The sequence below is a fragment of the Aptenodytes patagonicus genome, chromosome 10 (genome assembly GCF_965638725.1).
Source record: "Aptenodytes patagonicus chromosome 10, bAptPat1.pri.cur, whole genome shotgun sequence".
NCBI lineage: Eukaryota > Metazoa > Chordata > Aves > Sphenisciformes > Spheniscidae > Aptenodytes > Aptenodytes patagonicus.
The window spans coordinates 10,990,546-11,012,054 of NC_134958.1; the positions used below are offsets into that span (position 1 = coordinate 10,990,546).

The 21,509-nt window shown below is 37.4% G+C and overlaps 1 long non-coding RNA gene across 1 annotated transcript; it reads left to right on the forward strand.

Annotated features, from left to right (window-relative positions):
- The first annotated feature begins 1,201 nt into the window (after window positions 1–1,201).
- Window positions 1,202–19,932, forward strand: LOC143164923 (uncharacterized). Its single transcript, XR_012996167.1, has 2 exons — window positions 1,202–1,537; window positions 19,656–19,932. It is a non-coding gene; the product is annotated as an uncharacterized LOC143164923 (long non-coding RNA).
- The last annotated feature ends 1,577 nt before the right edge of the window (window positions 19,933–21,509 follow it).

The following is a 21,509-nucleotide window of genomic DNA, read 5'->3' on the forward strand; positions in this document are numbered from 1 at the left end:
CAAAGAAAACCTTTTAATGCACATTTAGACCTTTAATGGAAAAGGATATATATGGGGTTTTTTAAATGGTACCTCTCTCTATGCTGTGAAGTTTATTTTTCTCTTTAACCACATACTGTATTTGTAATGAAGAAAATGTCATGCCTTTAACCCAATTTTCTCTTGATTAAAGAAATGGGTCATAATGAGTTTTTTGTGTGAAAGAGTGAGACTTTCTAAAGATATCATCCATTTTTAATACACTGAGAAAAAACACATAGTTCTCCATTTCTTGCAAAACAGGGAAAAACAGTGTCTGAAGCTACTGACTAAATCTCAGCATATTCTGAAGATGGTTAAATGATCAGCAAAATAATTTCCACTGAAACTGGCCTCTGTCAGAATAACGTTTTCAGCCTTCATCTACTAAGTTAAGTAGTATTGCTGTTTAAACTGTCAATGGTGAAGATCTGATTTCTCTGAAACGAAGCGTGTCTCTGAATAGTAAGGAATGGGACTCAGTGGGTTAGTGTTTAATACACTGTTTAAGATTTCTTTTCAGTTTCCTGGTTTTGACACACTTGTCAGTTGTGATAACATTTTAAAGACGCAATGAAAATATGGGGGTCCCTCAATGTTAAATTCTAGAAAGGAGTGCTTAAAATTAAATGGGGGGGGGGGAAAGGGTGTTTATTCATACTCCAAACTTAAATAGTTTCAAAGGTAAAACTTTTTTCCTGATGTATCCTTGCAACCACATGTGAGCAAAATAACAAGCAACGTGCCCAACAAACAAGGAAAAGTTTTTCTTCAGCTAGGAAAACTCTGGTTTTTGAAAGATGTTATCACAAACCAGTAGTATTGGTTTTGGTTTTCATTTCCAAATCACGATGTGAAGTTGGTGTGGCAGGAATTTACAGCTGGAATCAAGCCTACTTTGTTCATCCACAGACCCTTTTTTCAGGTGAGAAAGTTAAGAGATGCTGAACCCTAATACTAGGTAGGATTTGCTTCAGGTTTTATAGACCTGATAGGAAAAACAATATACTTCAACCAAAATGCCTCTGACAGGCTAAAATTTCTACTTTCCTTTTACTTTTATGATTCATTCTACAGCAAAAAAATTACCTTGAATAGACTAGAAAACTAAAATCTAGATGTATACAAGAAGTTAGTAAGTTGATTTGTAATCCACAAGCAGATATGGCTGCCTGAATTTTATCTTTATTTTACTTCTTTTGTACTGAATTTCAGTGATTTTTCTTTTTTTACTAAAGGAAATAAAAAGACAGTGACTAATATTCTGAAAAGACGAAGTGTAAGAAATATGCTCACCGGTATTAATTTTATTCCTGTACTCACCTATGTAACCAATCTATCTTCAAGAAAATTTTTTTTTTTTCAGTATTTCATGCAAAGAAGGGACACTGGGTCTTCATGATGGATAGGAGAAATGGAACAAATTGATTTGTCTTTGTTAAGGATGAGAAGCCTGTCATACTGGCCTTGTTTCCTGATAGTAGTGCTGTGCTTTGGGACAATAGTCGGGAGACTCATGGTGGGTTGATGTTTCAGTGTGTTGGTCTATCTTATTTGATCTTTGTCAGCTTTTTTTCTGGCCCTGAAAAACAGGCAGGGAGATACTGGTTACAGTTTATTATCAGGTCAACATTGTTTGCCATTTTAATTTTGTGTTGCAGAGAGTATATGCCTGCAAGATACCCAGCTATTTCATACAAGTCTATAGAAAGGCAAATTCTCTTCATAATTGGGAAGTGCTGCTTTCGGTTGGTTGATTTTTCTCATAATTTTGGCTTTACTTTCACTTAATGTCATTGCATCATCCTGTGAAAACAAAGAGATGCTGTATGACCACCTCTGTCACTATTTGCTATTATCACTTAAGCCGAGGAGTTAACCAAGAGAATTACTGATTTTCTTCCTATGAGTTAGGAATAAAATTGAAGGTGAACATATTCTCTTCTTATTTTTCACTTGCTGCTTTGATTAATCAAGAGGGGCGATGGTGGCACATAATCAAATCTCTTCAGGCAATGGCTGTTAAATCGGTGACACATCTGACATTTAGCGGAGGAAAAAGTCTGAAGAGTTAGCGATCTGAACTGCTGCCCTGGGAACTTTCCAACAGTTTGACTCATCTGTCTTTTCCATCAGGCATTTGTGTGACTCTTGTGCCTGAATATTGCTGAGAAGTGCAAAGGAACATAAATTCTAACAAGATGCAAAAAGATGCTCAGCCAAGAAGAGATCTAATTAAAAACTCGCTCTGAATATGTCAGCAGTTTCTTGAACTGCTATCAATCCTTTTTTTTATTGTGGGTGCCAAATGAGATTTGTAACTGAAGGTAGTACAACATATAATTCAACGATATACATTACTTAGACTCTCACTGGAGTAAACTGATAAAGAGAAAACTCAAATACATGTATTTTCCACTAGTATATACAGATGTATTGAAAAATGCTGTTACTCTGAGTAATACAGTTAGCCCTGTGACAGACTAAATAAGGATAAGGTTAATTTCATTAAACCTCTCAGCTTTCATAAAAACATTGCCTCTGGAGCTGTGCATTGAGGGGGGAGCGTGATTAAGATAACTTTGTATTTGCTATCATATTACTGGGAAGTAAAGTATATTTATTGTAGGTGGCTTTGACTATACAGTGGTGAACATTTATATAAATACTGGTTGTTACTTAGCTATCGTTGATAGTGCAGACCAGGTTCTGTTCAGCAAGGGGTTTTGGTGAGAGCTTGGACGAAGGCTTATATATTTTGTTCCAGGCAAAGGAAATTGCTCTTACAGCAGTGCCCTAGAAATTTGCATTAGGATTTTTTTAAAGAAATTACTCTAAAATCCTTAGATTACCGACCAAAGCCAGAAAAGAACATCCTGAAAATGAGTAAGTTACTGAAAATGACTAAGTTACAATATTACTTACTACCATGTTTTTGTTTTTTCCTTTGTACCTATAAGCTGATGGTTTTCTATTCCCTCATTTATCGTGGCGTTTTTATGCAAGCCAAAGAATGTTTAGAGGGAATGAATAATTTGGGGTCACAATATTAGTCCTTAGGGAGTTGGGGGTGAGAAAGAGTTTTGAGGCTTAATGTTTTAAGACTGTATTTACCAAATCTGAAAGTAAAGATTGTAGAAAAAAATATACCTTTCCAGATTAACTCAAGCACTTAGAAAAGAAAACAAATGTTTTCAGGTACATGGTTCTTTCCTGTTCTTGGGAGACTGATATTATTTATTCTTACTTATGTGATACTTTCCTGTAAATGCAGCATGTGCTGGATATTATACCCATAGACAAAGATAGAATCATAGAAGAGTTTCGGTTGGAAGGGACCTCTAAAGGTCATCTAGTCCAACCCCCCTGCCGTGGGCAGGGACATCTTCAACTAGATCAGGTTGCTCAGAGCCCCGTCCAACCTGACCTTGAATGTTTCCAGGCATGGGGCATCCACCACCTCTCTGGGCAACCTGTGCCAGTGTTTCACCACCCTCAGCGTAAAAAATTTCTTCCTTATATGTAGTCTAAATCTACCCCCCTTTAGTTTAAAGCCATTCCCCCTTGTCCTGTCGCAACAGGCCCCGCTAAAAAGTCTGCCGCCATCTTTTTTATAAGTCCCCTTTAAATACTGATAGGCTGCAATAAGGTCTCCCCAAAGCCTTCTCTCCTCTAGGCTGAACAACCCCAACTCTCTCAGCCTTTCTTCATGGGAGAGGTGTTCCATCCCCCTGATCATTTTCGTGGCCCTCTTCTGGACCCGCTCCAACAGGTCCGTGTCTTTCTTATGCTGAGGGCTCCAGAGCTGGACGCAGTACTCCAGGTGGGGTCTCACCAGAGCAGAGTAGAGGGGCAGGATCCCCTCCCTCGACCTGCTGGCCACGCTTCTTTGGATGCAGCCCAGGATATGATTGGCCTTCTGGGCTGCGAGCGCACATTGCTGGCTCATGTCCAGCTTTTCATCCACCAGCACCCCCAAGTCCTTCTCGGCAGGGCTGCTCTCAATCCCTTCATCCCCCAGCCTGTATTGATACTGGGGGTTGCCCCGACCCAGGTGCAGGACCTTGCACCTGGCCTTGTGAAACCTCATGAGGTTCACACAGGCCCACTTCTCCAGCTTGTCCAGGTCCTTCTGGATGGCATCCCGTCCCTCTGGCATGTCGACCGCACCACTCAGCTTGGTGTCATCTGCAAACTTGCTGAGGGTGCACTCGATCCCACTGTCTGTGTCATTGGTGAAGATACTAAACAGTACTGGTCCCAATACGGGCCCCTCATCACCAGTCTCCATCTGGACATTGAGCCTGCTTCATCCACATTTTAAGCAAATAGTACAAGAAATTGATTTTTAATAACTCGTTTTATGGTTGGTTTTAAATGCAATACTATAAAGTATTAACCTTTAATTTTGCTGTTATCAGTTAGATACAAACTTACGAGTTTTAAGAGATCCATCTTTCAAATGCCAGTGATACTTCACAGAAAGGTAGATCTTGTTCCTGTAGTGGGAGGAAATCTGAATGCTTTCAGCCCACTAGCTCTAAATGTCAAGATTTAATTTCAACACTCAGTATATTTAAAATAAATTATTTGTAAGCACCTCCACAAACTTTGAGTGGCAGTAACTGAGAGATGGACATTAATATGTGATAACTGGCACTACATCTGAAAAATCAGATGTTTTTTCATCATCTGACTGTTCATGGTATAATGTATATCTAAGGATCCTGCAATAGTTTGGAAAGGGAGAGAGAGAGGAAGTAGGAAGAGGAAAAGGAAGGTCTGGAAATTGGTACTGTAAATATATGCTACAGAATACCAGAGAATATGCGTATCCCCCTCCCTGTGAATCCTCTTATAAAATAGTCTGAACCCCAAATTAAGTGAGCCAATTGAAAAGCTGTAACTTTTTCAATTCGGTATTTTAAGCTACTCCTCTAATTCAGCAGTAGGACGTGGTACACTAAACACAGCCCAGGTACTTCACAGCTGACATACAGTAATAGAATAGAATAATCTACAATGTACTCAACAAAACTTCAGATAATTGTAAGGTAATGCATAGACACCGGTCTTCACTAAACGTCACTGTTTCTTTGAAGGGGGAAAGAGTTAAAGTTTAGAATTCCTATAACCTAAGAACTAGCAACATTATAAAGATGCTTTTCTGATAGGTAATTTGTACCTTTGCAGAATTTATTTATTCCATAAGATCCCATCTCATTGCATGGTAAATAGATTGGTTGGATAGCTGGTAATCTCTCCTTTCCTTGTGTGAGAGAGTAATATATATGTAACATAGAGCATTAGTAGGTATTTTTTATGTATTATGGGTATAAAATCCATTTTCTGAAGCCTCAATAGAAATCCTTCTAACATTATATAGATTGTTAGACAATTTGTATTACTGGGAGGGAAAAAGAAAAACTTGAGGGGGGAGGGAGGCTTTGACACATTTTTGTATCACCGTCCAAATTAAGCCCTGTGGAACCATTATAATTTTTCAGCGCAGGCAGGTTCTTTGAGCGGAGCGTTGATTAAAGCTGCTTACTGCTAAAGCACCATAGTCTCAACTTCCAATTTGCTTTTTATACTGAAGAGCCAGACCATTTGGCACACTCGAACCTACATCTGGAAAAACTTCTACTGAAATGGTTTCCAAACAGCTATGCTGGAAACTACCCCTGCAGCTGCTGTTATAATGCAGAATGGACAGTTAAAATAGTCCACAAAAACAGCTTATGTTAAGAGACTACTGGCCTCGCTTTTTGAATCCTGAATCAGGGAACTTGTGTGGCTTGGATTCAGCTTTGCAAGTTTTGTCTTTTTCTTAGATGTTGCTACTCAGCATCAGATTAGTTATTACAAAGGAACAGTTTGCACAATTCTCATTGAAAAATCTTTCTCTAAAATTGGTCAAGTTTAATAAATTTCTTCCAATTAGAACAGTAACAGCACATTACTGTGTAGAATAGTAGAATTTTCCTGCAGAAGGAAAAGATCAGCTTCTGAGCAATGTAATGTGAAAAAAAAAATTATTAGTGTTCTGTATTCTTTTTAAAAAATGAAGTGAGCCATAGTATCTCTTAGACTGCTATAGATGCTTTTGAAATAAAGTAAAAGACTGCACTTTCATGAAATCCAACAAGCTACTTTCATTTTTTTCTCTAGGAAATATTTGTAACAAGTGATTGTTACTTTGAATACTGAATTTACCAAAGAGGGGAAGACTAACAGGCTAATTTCTTGCTTTCTTTTAAAGAAAGAAAATAAACAAAATATAAAACATTATATTAATGCCTTAAAGGGAAATGTAACACAGCCCAATTTTTCTTTAATAACTAACTATACATCTTATTTTGCACCATGGTTCAATTAAGAGGAAATAACATAGCAATAGGTTAGACTGGTATTATAAAATCTAAATTGGAGATCTGCTGTTTATTCTGTGTGACACCAAATATGGTTTTGCTTACTTGTAGCTGAAAATAGATTAACCTCATCTGAAGCATGGGAATTTACTTTAAGTGTACATTAACACTAGGGAAAACAAAAAAGATAAGTAAAACTTGTGCTAGCATTCCTAAGTGGATATAATTCCCTGTCAGAACAAAAACATAGTGTTCTGTAATAAATGTATTAGTTTTTCCTTTTCTGGAAACTTATAAAGGACATGCTCATTATTAAAATCACTCCACTGAGTTGCTAAATTAAAGTAAAATTGTTTCATGTAAACCAGTTGCAGGCAGGCCATTCAATATATTGATGGCTTACTGATCCCTCTCTTATCCTGGCACAAATACCTTTCAGCTTGGGGGAGCTGGGGGGAGAAGAAAAGGCACGTTTCTTAGCAATTAGTTGAATATGGTATGATTTGCAAAGAATGGCTGATAGTTGGGCCCTGATCCCACATCATTAAAGTAAATAGTAAGCGGGGCATTAACTGCATGCAAGAGGTGATCAAACCCATAGCAATGTAACCTGGCGACTCCCTTTTAGGACTTGTTTTCAGAGGAGTAAGATTGAAAAGATTGTTTTTGGAAAGCAAGCAGTGACAACCCCTCTTCTTTTGTCTTGAAGCTGAGCAAATATTTTGTGATATCATAAATAAAACACTTCCTGCCAGCAAGAGCAGAGGGGAGGAACCTCCTATTATCAGTGCCTGTGAACCACCAGCCAAATTCCCAAGAGTGTAGGAGGGCTCTGGCAGATGGGCTGTGTCACTTGAGGAGATTATTGCACCCAGTTATCTGCCAACAATTAGCTAGCACTGTATCAAGGACAACAGAAGGGGACGTGCAATTTGTTTAGCTTCTGCAGTTCACAGACATGAGTGTCAGTGTCAGCTTAGACTGAAATGGGTAATGGTTAAATTTCTATTTAAACCATACAGCTGGCTATGAGTTCTGGATCCGAGCAGATGAAGAGCCTTCTATGCTGCTCCGGCAGGAACCTGGTGTCTCTTAGTCCTGGGCACTGATGTTCTAACTGATGCCTGCTTGTTGCCACAATGCCATGACTCACTGCAGGGGACAGTAGGGAAGTTAGGCAGAGTTCATGATGAAGTCCAGTGTACCTTATGGAAAAGAGTACCTGCTTCCTACCACAGCAAAGTTTTCAGAAGTGCTGACGGAATAAGAAATAAGTTAGAAACAGGTTAATACTAGATGGCAGAGCTGAAAAGCGTAACTTTTTCCATGAGTTAGGGAGTGCAGATGCCAGCGTCGAATTCTCCAGCAGAATCAGTCAGCAGCAACTACAAATATGGGATTTATCTTCACTGCTTGCTTTCGTATTTCCCTAGTTCTGTGGATGATTTAGATGAGCCAAGTTCCTGTTACTGAGATGAAGAACCTTGGTTCATTACAAAGAGTCAGCCAGAGTAACATCTGCCAGGGTATAAACTGCCTGTCTGAAAAGCATCTTTATAACATTGCCAACTCTTAAGCTAATGGTTGTACCTGCTTAGGTTTCATGTGTGCTGTATTTGTATGCCCTTTTACCCATTCTGTCACTTCTAGGCGCCCCTCTGTCTTGGTTACTTCTGGGCTAAGCACTCTGTACATAGCCATTCTAATTCCTGGCCCTTCCATCAGCAGCAGAGTTGCTTTTTGTGAGAGAAACAGTGACAAAAACATTTAAGAACTGGTGGTCAGAGAAGAGAGGAAAAAAATCAACTCTTACATGAGTTAATTAACTTCAATTTTTGTTATGAAAGAAGATGAAAATAAATCCTACTTATTACAAAACCCAAATCTTCTCTTTATGTGGCCTAATCTTAAAATGCTCTTAGTTAAGACAGGACATAAGTACCTCAACCGTATGTGCAAGATAACATCAGGTGTTGCCACCTGAATTTCTTTATTTTAACACCAGGAAGCCATTAAAAAAAATTAACAACCAAAAGTTTACTTTCTGGGATGTAACTAAGATAGGTAATAGTTTCCTGTGTTTCTGCCAACTTGCTTTTGCAAACTGCCTCATCCAAAGCCTTCTGAATAGAGTGGAGAGCTTGCCATTGTCTTCCATGAGTTTTAGTTGGCGCTGTAATTCTTATCCTTAAATGTAATTCAGATGTATTTGTCAGAGTTTTTTTGTCTGTAAAGCCTATTCAACTTCACTGAAGTTTATTCACTGTGCTAATATTTGCAAATTCCAGAATGTGGAAAAATGCAACTAAGGTCTCTACTAGTAACAATAAAAGAAGCAAATTTTGGCTAACAAAGCAAATGTATAGTTCTGAAAATTTTCCACTGTGGAAGTGCTCTCCTAGCACATGGAAAATCTGCACTATATATTCAAGAGCCTCCTCTTGTCCATGGCAACAGCACAGGAAGCCTGAAGTTACCCATTGCCTTCTACTTTCATCAGCACATGAGATTGCTCATACATATATTGGTGCTGTTCGCAAACTAGTATTGAGGCACCGCAAATAAAAGTCTTAACAATCATAACCTGATGTCAGTACTAGCTATGCAATTTAACTAATTCAGTGGGAGGAAGAAGACCAAATTATTACCTATGTTCTTCTCTTTGTCTTTTCTTTATTGCTATTCATGGTAAGCTGAGTAGAAAATTATAGTATTCTATGGAAAGACTACAGCAAAAAAAATACTATATAGATAGTCACTGCTACTGGTGAACTATGTTAACAAGCAAAGATGGGCATGCTGTTGTAATGATCTTTGTGGTTTTTCTTTTGAGGCTGTAAGAAACAAGACAGGAACAATGCTCAGTCTTAAAGCATTATTTTCCGTATTATCTTCAGCTTCCTTGAAAGAATTCTGAAAGTATTTTCCAGCCACCTAAACAAAAGCTAAATGCAGTTTCCTGAATTCTATAAAAATGCATCCATTAGTAATTATCTAAGGTATCACAGAATACATCTTTCATGCCAAGTTTTTTTCCAAATACAAGTTTCAACAAACTTGTAGCAAAAAAAAAATCCAATTCCAATAATCTAGTTTCTAATTTTATTTTTAATTGTTTGAATTTTATTTGAATTTTAATAGAATTGTAGATTTGTACTTGAGTTGTTAATTCAAATGTTATTTACAACCAGCTTTACTAGGAATCTGACTGAAACATATTGTAGCTCTTTATAACAGTGAAAAATAAAGCAATTTGGCGTTCTTCAGTATAAATGGTACAAATTACCTATTTCAATGGAAAAAAAGAAAGTCCACAGGTTAGCTTTTAATAATAAATCCATAAATAAACAGTAAGAGGAACAAGTTAAGAATTACTTATTTAAGAATTTCTGAATATTGAATGATTTCATTAGTTCAAGGTGATAATGCAGAATTCTTTATTTCTACTAGAATGTTTTTGTCATGCTTCTTTAAAATGAGCTCAGGATGAAAAAACCACAGTTATTGATTTCTTTCCCATATAAATTCTTTGGGTTTTCACTCAACAATTGCCCCGTTAAAGAACATGCTTCGGGATTTTTCCTTTCTGCTGTGCTGTCCCTGTGCCCTCAAAATTGTAGCTATGTTATGTTTTCTCTGGTATGTTAAATGCTTTATTTACCTCTCGGCACACTTTAGACAAGCTTTTCACTTTCTTCCAGGGAAGGTTTAGGGCAGCAGGTAATGACTGATCTTGTACACTTTGAAAGAGGTGTAACTTCTGCACTTCATTTGCTGAATTACAAACAAAACTAAATTATTTGTGCATGTACATCTGATATCTTATTTTTCTAACTGAAAATGAAGCTAAGAAACTTATAACTTGGTCCTGTTCAAAAGCAAATAATCAAATTGTTACTGCTTTCTGCATTCCTGTTACTGAGTAGCATTAAATTCTGTTCTTGACTCATAAGTTACCCAATATATATAGTCTTGTTTAGAGCATTAGCTCACTTTCTAAACCCTTGGCCAGTCTGTAACCGGTACCTCAGTGGCAGCTATTTTAATCTTTCCTATGATCACTAGTCACCACCTGGTGAAGCTCTTTCTCTCACTTTATTCAGGCGCTACGCAAGTGGAAGGAAGTATTACTCCTGCAACTCCTTATCATTATCTTAGTTCTGTGAATGGCAATTCAGCTCCGTAAAGAAGAGGGTTGTTGCTATTCCAATATACTGTTTGTGACGTTTGTACATACAAATATATACATCAGAAGTGCCTTTCTAGTTCGTTCTACTCAAGCACATGCTATTTTAGGATGACATTTTCCAACCAGGCCTGAGGGAGTTAGATGTCTAAATTAAATTCAATTTGGCTGATTTGGACATTGAACATCTCCAAACTAAAATCCTAGTGATAGAGGGTGGGTCAGTGCTAAAATGACATTAGCTCTTCAGTAATGCAAAATGTGTATTACACATCTAATTTTTTTCAACAAAATGGCTATATAATTGAATTGTGGATGCAAATACAGTACTTGAAGACTGGGATAATATTTTATTAAGTGAACATGCAAGATATGTTCAGTAAAGCGAAGCTGCGATAGTGTCAAAACCACTGAGCTGTTTTGATTTGGCGATGATATAAGCACTTCCTATGAAAACACTATACTCTTGTTGATTTATATATACATGTATTTTATTGAGTGACAAGCAAGTAATTCATTATAGCTGGTTCTCTCATGAAAAAGAATTTATATTTTTCATGCTTGACTTTTGATGGTAGAGATTAAATGTTGAAAACCAATGGCATTGAAAATGATCCATGTTAAACCTCTGATCATTGCCTAAGACTAGCATTATACAATGATATTTCCGGACAGAAGTGTGAACAAGAATTTGGATTCTATTCCCAAATCCTCACTTACTTATGAACATTTTTAGCAAAATGACATGAGTATTCTGAATCCCACTTTAATCATCTCTCAAATGAGTTTTAAAAAATCCCAACAGGCTTAATGAGGCATAGTAGTGTTTATGAAACATTTTTAGTTCGTCATATCAAAGGTTCCATAAAATTGTAATAGCATGATTTATATACTAAATTGTAAGGAAAGTACTAATGTGTGTTGCATAGCATAAGGGATGACATATATAAGCATGAAATATAAATTGGGAAAGCTTACAGGAAATAGAACTGATTCCAAAATAACTGTGAACATGGCCCAAATCTGCTATTGAAATTCAGTACAATTAGCCTTGTACTGAACTGTGACAATTGCAACCTGAGGAAGAACAGCAGAGTTAAAGAAATGTCTCTCTGCCTGGTGCCTGCTGTGTTGGGCAGACTCTGTATTCAAGTGCTCTTTAAAGAACACAGTCTGGAAGGGGCTCAAGCATTGAAAAGCAAAGAGGGAAACAATTCCAAACAAGGCTGCCTGTGTGCAGCTCTGTTTCTGGTATCACCCTTTGGAGGTTTACACTCAAGTACTCTTTGCCTCATGAGCTATTTCAGATTAATATCATTTATGGAAAGATCTATAAACAAAAGGCAAATGTCTTGAATGCTTTTCAGTGCTGGGGAGAAGTGTTACTATAGAAGTCTGACACCAGCTGACACTGGCCACCCTGGTAAGGCTAGTCTACCTCAGGTTATCATCATTTTGCAGGCCAGCTAACTACAAGATTGTAATCTGTTGACTTCCCCTCTCCAAATCGATTGTGCATCCAGGAGAGCTGTAATGAGAAAATGACCAAAATTTGTCTGATACAGCTGTTTCTGCAATGATCTAAACCAGTATGAGCAGTTACCCAACACAGCCTGTAAAACTTGGAACTGGGAGAAAATGTACTTATATTCTAAAGGCTTAGGGAAGATGATTGTTTGTGGTCTGTATGTCTTTGGAGTATTAGGAAGTCTAATAAAAATAGTCATAGCAATAACCTTGATAAGTGACCTCAGAATGGACATCTCTGCCCTTCTTGCATGCAGACCAGACAGCCACTACAAGCATATATAAGCATTAAAACTTCTTTTGAAATGAACTGAAATTTAGGATGGGTGAAGTTGTCAACATATTCTACCTAAATGTGCAGGTAGAATTTTATTTCTTTATTTCTTTACCTAAAGAAAGTCAGGACATTCCTTTTAATGTCATCTACAACTGACTGTCTTTTGGAATTGACAACAAAAGTCTTTGCAGAAAGTTCTCACCTCTGGGAATGATTGTTCACAGGACTTCTGTGCTTCAGGACGTAGTCCAAAACATTTTTAATTTTTTCACCTTCTTTCTTCAATCAACCTAACAGTAGAAGGACGATCTGACTGTAGAAACTTTTCTGGCTGCAATAAGAGCAGTGGCTTTTCTTACCCTTTTAAGGAAGTTCTCTCTGTGGTCTCTAAGATTTGTAAATATCTCCAGGAAATTAAAGCACTTAAAAATCTCAAGTGGACAATTCAAATGTACCGTTGCAGTTTGCTGGGAAAAGAGCTGGCTAGTAATCTGTAGCTAGAATTTATATGGTATTGCAGTCATCAAATATTGCTAACCTTATCAATTGCACTAGTGAATTTGACTTTGGATTGTATGCCATTTTAAAATGTTTATCACTGTCCCCTCACTGGAGATTCAGTGCAGCTGTAGAGTTCTAGCAGTGATACAGTTCTAACCCAGGGTTTATCTATATTGATATGTTAGCCTGGAGCCCAAACTTTGATCACCACACTGGCTATATATGGGTTCCTTCCTGCCTCTCCAGGGAGGGTTAGGCATGGAGGAGGACTTGCACCCAAGCCCTATACCTAAGGGTTGTGTGGATGTCAATAGCGAGAGCTATAAAGAGCCATCAGCAAGAGCCCTCTGCTGAATATAATGCAGATAGAACCAATGCTAGATCTGCCCAGAGCTGCAAATTTGCTGGAACGGAACAGAACAGAAGATGAAGGGGCATGGTACTACCTGATGAGGAGACAAGCCCCATTTAAACCTACAGGAAAGCTCTAGTCTGCAATAGAAGATTAGGTCTGAAAAATGACGACAAAGATATTGCTGTTCCATTCACCGTGAGCTTGGGGCTGAATCAAGCCTATAGTATCCTGACATAATCAAAGCTCTTTTCTCTGCTGCAATGCTCAGCAAAAATTGAGAATATTTTGCTTAGAAGACGTTGCCATGGTTTCTTCCTAAGTTCTTGAAGCAAGAAAGCAAAACTCCTAATAATCTAACTGCTAAGTGAAAATAAGAAGGCAAATACACAGAAAAGCACAAGGGAAATAAAATGGTTTGTTGGCTAAAATACTGGTAGGATTAATGTAAACTTAGATATGATAGTAAGTTTGCTTTTCTGATTAGTGCATATTTCTACTTCTGTAACTTCACTGGACTTAATATCTAAGCCTTTTGAAGATAACTTATCTCTTCATTGAGGGATGGGAAAGAAGAAAAGTTCAAGGGATCTGAAAACAGTGGGGAACATGGCTAAATGTCATTAACAAAATGCTAGAAGTTTGCTTATGTCCATCACATGTATTGGGAAAGTCAAATACTGCTGGAAAGGGTTCTTATTTCCTTTCCATTTATTTTCCTTTTATAAACTTGCCATCCACAAATCTTTCATGGCCTTCCTGTCTCTGGTCACTTGAAATAGCCTTTTAAAATATGCATGAAACTACTTTGCTAGCAGCAATTTTATAAACCAATGATATACTGAGCATAAATCATTCTGTGGAAATATTCTCTTCTCCCCACACATTGCATTTAACTGATCTGCTTGAACTGGATAGCTGGTGCATGTAGGAAGGTTAACGGATATGGGCCTATCTTTATCTTTGAGTCACCCTGTCTGCAGCAAATGTATTAGAAATATTTTAAAATAATTTTCTCAGTTCTGCAAAATCCCTATTTTACCTTGGTTCCTCCTTGATACCAATTCCTAGTAAATAAGCAGAGTTTCTTCCTTGTACTAACATTCACTGGAGTTTGTTCTCATTGAACTTCCAGAGATAAGAGTCTGTACAACCCCCTGGACATTTCATATTATTGCACTTAAAGCTATAATGTGGAATGCAATATTATGAAGTGAATTGCATAGTTCTCTGCATTGAGCTGAATTTCAGTTTTATTGAGTAATGTCTTTTTTGCAAAAAGATCCTCCCCCATTCTAGCTTTGTATAAATAAAAGCATAGAGAAATACTACTGGCTTTTGAGTAGTGTTGCAATATTCTTCTTGGAATATTTGCGTATCGCCAAGTTGTGTGCCACAGACAGAATTTAAGGTAGAAAGATAAAACTGACAAATCCCAAGAAAATTAAAAAAAAAAATCAAATAGGAGAACATGTTAGTTGTTGAAGAATCCTACACAGACATTAGTTAAGATGGGAAAAATTGATGGTGCTGCCCCTGAGATCAATGTTTTTCAGTTGCAGCAAAGTGGTCCAGCAATTTACTCAAACTTATGGTTGGTTTGATGTTACACAAAGCAAAGCCTTATCATTATTTTATGATCTGTCACAAAGTAGCTGTTCATGTTACTTCAAGTCTCTCTATAGCTCCATCTGGTAACTTAGATACTGCTCATAAAAGCCATGGATTAGACAGAGGGAGGACACAGAGTAATACATAGCACAGAAAACTGCCAAGAAGCCCTGAGAAAAAACAATATTCCATCAAAAGTACCATGCAAAATGAAATAAAAAATTCAGAAAGTCCAAATATTTGACTTAATGACACAAATATGATTGCCTGAAATGAAAAAAATAACTCAGTAGTAAGAATATCTTTTCTGAGGGAATCAAACTTTATAAATGCAATGCTCTGTGCATACTAACATGGTTTATCTCATTGCCTTCAGCTGACTTTGTATCAGACATTTAGCTACTAAATACATTTGTTAGTCATGTGAATCAGCTTCCATTCTGAAGTAAAGCACCTTAGTCTACAGAGCAGCTTCTTATCAACTTGCTGAATTAACTAAATAGCTATGTCATTTATGACATAAATGAGCTCACCTACTTTGTAACAGTCACTGAAATGTTTAACAGAGGGGAAAATAGCAAATTCCTTCTTACTTATATACCTGCGTTACTGTTGTTCATGGGAAAGTGTATCTATTACAACAAAAAAAACAAACTCAGCAGTATTTTGAAAAACTTAAATCAGCAACGTGAATGGCAGTGATAATTTTTAACTTGTTACAGACCTTCTGTTGTGGTTTAACCCCGGTACGCAGCTAAGCACCACACAGCCCTCACCCCCAGTGGGACAGGGGCAGAGGAAAGGAAGAGTAAGAGCAAGAAAACTTGGGCGTCATGGTAAAAATTGTTTAATAAATGAAGGAGAAGTGGAAGAAGAGATAAAGGCATTGCACAGATTATTAATGAATGTGAAACGCCATAATCAAGCAAGCCAAGTGAGTAAAGCCTTGCTGGTATAAAGGACAGTGGCTGCAATATCAATATCACACTGCCCTGAACCTGCCAAGGCAAGTGTCATGTGCTTACCATGGTGGAAGTAACAACTAGGGGGGGCAGAGTGAGAAACAAGAGAGGCCTTGATGCTATGCAAACACAGTTCAGCAATAGCTAAAACATTAGTGTCTTATCAGTATTGTCTTGGTAACAATTCTAAAACACAGCACATTTTGAGCTGCTATGAAGAAAAACAACCCTATCTCAGCCAGGCCCAGTACACCTTCTAAATCTACCAGATTCAAAAGTACTTTTAAACTAGTATACAAACTGTGCAAAAATATTCTTCTTCCAATACTGAAACTAAACAGTTCAACAGTGCTCAAGAATTTACAACAAAGACTGAAAAATAAAACTGTCTCCTTGCAGAAGGGGAAAGAATGTACCTATATATCTTAACATGGAGCCACAATACTAAATTTAAAAGAGCGCCTTACAACAAATGCTCATTACTAGTTCTCTGAAAGATGGTGCTTCTGTCTGAACAGCGCTTGTCTATCATGGCATAACTTCCATCCTTACCGAACAAGGAAATTCCCCTTTACATGCTACACCATTTGTGTTTTTTGGACTCTATCATGTATTGAACAAACTCAAGCACTTTATGACAGCAGCGGAGGTCAGAACACTGAGACTCATCTAAGCACTTACGTTGTGATGCTTTTATGTACTTAACTTCGCTCCTTTCCCTTTTTGCTCTTATCTTTCTATATTGCTGTTGTGCATTGATCCTTGACTTTGTCTTTCAGCAAGGAAAAGTATCTTTAGTAGTTGTTTCATGTTGTTCCAGTACAGTCCTTCCCCTAAGGAACTGAAGGAAAAGGATTGGATATTTTTCAAACACAACGGATTTGCCATTCACGGTGTATTGCTTTGAAAATCACATATGTGTAGTGAAGAGGTCAGGGAGGGAACACCTGCAAATGGAAGTAGGAAAAAATTATTTGGTTCACTGGCACAGTTTTCTCTGCATCAGGGATGGGCAAGTCATTGAGAGCTGAGCCCCCTCTTCAGCAAAATAAAACTTACCCTGTCATCAACCCATACAAACTTGACATATGCTGTTAAATGCTGGCATACTGTACCACATAAATCTTCCATGGAAGTGTGCTTTTCCATTTCATATCACAACACGTTATCAGTTTCCTCTCTTTCTCCACTAATTGAAGGGTATATTAAGACTATTTAGACTGATTTTTTAAAACATAAAGTAGAGGCCAAACCGTGGTGCATTTATCCACCTGTTTTCCAAATCCAGACTGATCTATTTCTCATCACACTGGCCATCTCAAGCTAGAATAAGGAAATTATTTCAAATAAAAAAAAAAAAAATCATAGCGGTTTGGATATAATGGATATAGGTTAAAACAACAACAACATAATCCAAAACAAAACAGGTTTCATCTAAGCTGTATGCATTCTTTGCACCTCTGTTAGCGTAAGCAATGTGTTAGCAATCTGGTTTTAAAAAGGTACTGAGCTTTATCGAAGAAGTCTCCACGAGCCAAAGGCAGTCACTTTAAATTGCTAGTCGTGGCACACTTCTGGAGACAGAGGCAGGAGATCACCTAGAATTGCTTTCACTCAAACTAAACTGTCCACCCAGGAAAAGATGAAGCAAACAAATTGCCTACTTGAAATAGGTAGCACTGTCTCTCTGAGCTGATACTGAACTAGGTATCACCAATACACTACCCGAGTTGCTATCTTTAGTATGTGGAATAGCGACAATTACTACCTTAGTCACTGTAACACCCCAACAGACAGATCTTTCACAAGAACAATGGCACCAGTAGTTACTCAGGCCAAAATTATGACATGGGGGAAAACATTACTTTCACTCTATCTATCTGATTTCCAGTCTCAGTTATGGCTACATTCAGTATGAGGCTATGTTACTATTCTCTATTTTCTAGCTCTTCCATCCTTGCTGTATCTTACTGTACATTGTTAAAGATGTACATGTTAAAACATCTGTCCTGTTTTATTCCAGAGTAAAATCTGGGAAGGTCAGGAGTGACATTACTTATTAGTCATCTCTAAGGACAGGATACACACAGAGAATGCCCATTTTTCAAAAATATAAAACAGAAAACAGTTCTGGTATAAATTTCTCCTTTGGTCTTAGATGTACAATGTTGTTCAAAATCTAACTAAAATTAAATGTAAAATATTAACTTTTTTTTTCTTTTTTCTTTTTTTTTTTTTTCTGATTGATAGCAGTGTGCTAAGGATGTCTACCCATAGACCCACACAACCATGGGACTGGAAGAAAATGTTTTGCCAGGGGTACCATTTGATGTTTCAGCCAAGGAAAGGACCTCGCCCAGGCTGAAAGACCAGGGAGGGAAAGCCTGAAAGGCTTTTTTAAATGCCACATCTACTCAGTGCAAAGCTGTTTTGCCCTGTCTGTAACAAGGATTGATTAACGCTATAGCAATGACCACATTAGTTATAACAGCAGCAAGAGCACTATTCCCACAAGGGAACTCAGGAGGCCAACTGGCCCACCCCCCCTGCTCAGAGCAGAACTAACTTCAATGTTAGATCAGGTTTCTCACTACCCTAATTCCCCTTATTTATAAATTCTCTCTAAAATATAAGCAGACATGTGGAGATTGTCTATTTTAATAAACTACTTCTCTGCGAAGTCCTGTGTCTATAGCTTAGAAACAGAATTCCTTCAGATGGCTACTTAGCAGCCTGATCAAAGTGTTCAGGAACTAGAAGAGAACAGTAAAAGAACTGATAAATCTAGAGCAAGACCATGTTTCTTTAACGACATACTTCTGCTTTTCCTGATCTTTGCTTTCTTTTCCTTAATTACATTAGCCTGCAGAACTTGGTCAACTGTTCTTTACATAGGCAAAGAAAAAAATGTCATTTTCTATTCTTGTTTCCATAAAGTAATTGTAACCTGCCAAAAGAGTAAATGATTAAATGAATAGTCCCTTTGTTTGTTGGGCAGAATGTTAAAGTCGTATAGCAGTAACAGTACTTAAAAAGTTAAAAAGAAAAAAAAAAGTAATGACATCAACTTGGAAATTTTGTGTCCCAAAAGAACACTAGAGGGGGAAACATGAAATGAACAGATCTTCAACAGTGCTGAAGTAATGAATGAAGCTGTAGCAGTTTCAGGGTTCACTGGTATCTGATCAGTCTAAAGAACTATAAGAAAGTGACCAATACGTAAATAGATTCTGAGATGCACATGCCTTTTATTGCACTTTCTATGGAGAGATTACAGAAGCATTTTTATGTGTTGTGCCAAGTTTTGGGTGGAAATAGTCCCTGCTGTGGTGCATATGTGCCACCTGAAGCTGTCTTTCCTTGTCTATCAATACCAAATTCCTCAAGTTAGAATTCAGTCTGAAATACGTCTCTATTTACATCTCGATTCTTCGAAACATTTACAACTGTGATTAGTCTTTAATGTAGGGCACAGTCCTGCTCATGTACAAGAAGATTATTGAATACTTGTGTGTTTAAGGTACTGAGTACAAAAAAGATTATTTGACTAATGCAAGGACTAAAAGTCTTTTAGAGATTTTTACCACACATTTGATAATGGTAATAGAAACATACACAGAACCAGTATATGCTCTAAAATATTTATATTCATAAATGTATTGGTAAACTCAGATCCTTCTTCAGTTTCTTTTTTTTTTCTCCAATGAAATAAAAGGAAAAATTGCCTTTGACTTTAAATTACAGATTGTAGCCCTGATTAAATTAGAAACATTATATTGTTGCAGCAAAATAACAAATAGGTGGGTCGAAGCATATTTTAAATTAGTTTTCTTTCCTATTGTTCTAACAGATCCTCAGCAGTTCTCTGTGAAGACACTGGCTTACTGATCCACCAATTCAAAGCAGAGTAAAATGCAACAGAAACAAAAGTCCATCTATGAAAATTCCTTTTCAGTTGCGCAACAGGACTGCAGCATTGGTACGCTGACAGGGATGTATTTTCCAGCAGCCAAATTTTCTAAGTGTTTTGTATGCGGTTATCTGGCTGGCTTCTATTTTAGGAAAGAAACAAATATTAATTTAAGGATTATAATAAAGTTGCAGCTGTGCTTCTTTGGTAATCTGTATTGGCTGGGCTATCTCTAATTTGTAGCTCTATGTATCTATGGATTACTGTTATAAAGGTGCAATCACTCACCAGAGGATAGCTGTTCTAAGCATATCAATGTGTATTTAAGAAACTTGAAGTCACTGAGCATGGTTTCTAATGCTAAAAGCACTAGGTCACTAAAAGGGTTTAATAGACCTAATTACTTCACTGCCCCAGAATTATGGGGTATTAATCCCTGGAAGAGAGTAAAAGGCACATGACTCTTCTTCCTATGCTGTTGGTAAAAAATGAAAAATCGTCTCAGTGTGAGGGTCTAGTTATAGTCAGTTGAAGTAACTCTGAGTCTCTGTTTCTGATTTTGAAAGGAGGCTAAATTAGCTCCTTTTGTCAGACAGAACATGTTAACCTGTTACCGACATACGGTCTGGAATAGTTCCCTAGGAGCAGAGCTGGTGCCAGACACAATGCCATATTGTCCAAAACACTCCTTACACCAAGGAAAATGGGAGTTGGTAGCTAGTATTATGCCACAATTTTATAATCTGGAAAAGTCTTTATCAATGTTGTATTGCAAATGTGACAAAACCAGGAAGGAGGTAAGGACTCAAAAAAAGTACATATGCTAAGCACTTAGTACTGCAAGACTGTTAATTCACCACTACCTAAGAGCCTCCTCAAGCCCAATTATGTCTTGACTTTTGTTACCTGTTTTAGCTCAAATTTTGACTGTTAGACTTCTCAGTAACAAAGTGCTCAGGAATTCACATGAAAAATTTCTGAGAGGATACACAGTGCATAACAGGAAAACAAGTATCTTTGACTCTTCTGGTTTGCTCTCGAAAACTAAAAAACCTGCATTTAACAGGAAGCAGTCTATTGAGTGTCTCCCCAACATGTGGAACATTCAGGCATACATTTAAGCTCTTCCTAGTGTGTTCAATAAAAAGAAAGGTCAGACGCCAGCTGTAACCAGAGGGATAGTTTACGTGAAAAGGAGAAACCCTGCAAGCTCTCTAAAAGCAAATCTCCCACTGGTCTCAGGAACAGAAGATTTCTATATCTGACTTCACTGTAACAGGCTCCACAATATGCCTGCATAAATCAAAGAGCTGTGTATACACCATGCTTCCCCCTTCACTATTTATATTCACTTGGAATGAAAAATAGCTCACCACCTGCCTCACTTCTATCACAATGTAACAGGCCACAGAGTTAACACCCTTCTGATACGAATGGCAGAATAAAATTACAAAAACGGTCACTCTTACACAACCAAGATATTTGGCACCTCACTTGGAATTTTTCCACAAGAAATACAAACATCTCATAAATATATGGAAATATGTTATTTCAAGTATGTGTATTACGTGTAACTAAAAAAACAAATGCAGCACCCTTCCATTTCAAGCTTACAGGTACTAAAATTATGGAACTGTGTGGATAAGAGTATAAGGATTTAATATTTTATCAAAGATTTAAAGTGAATTTATAGGAACAATGGAGCTTTACTGACCATATGGAGTCTCTCTCCAAAATATGACTTTGCTTTGACACACAGAAGAGCATGGGACTTCTCTCTCAGAAAAATAAATG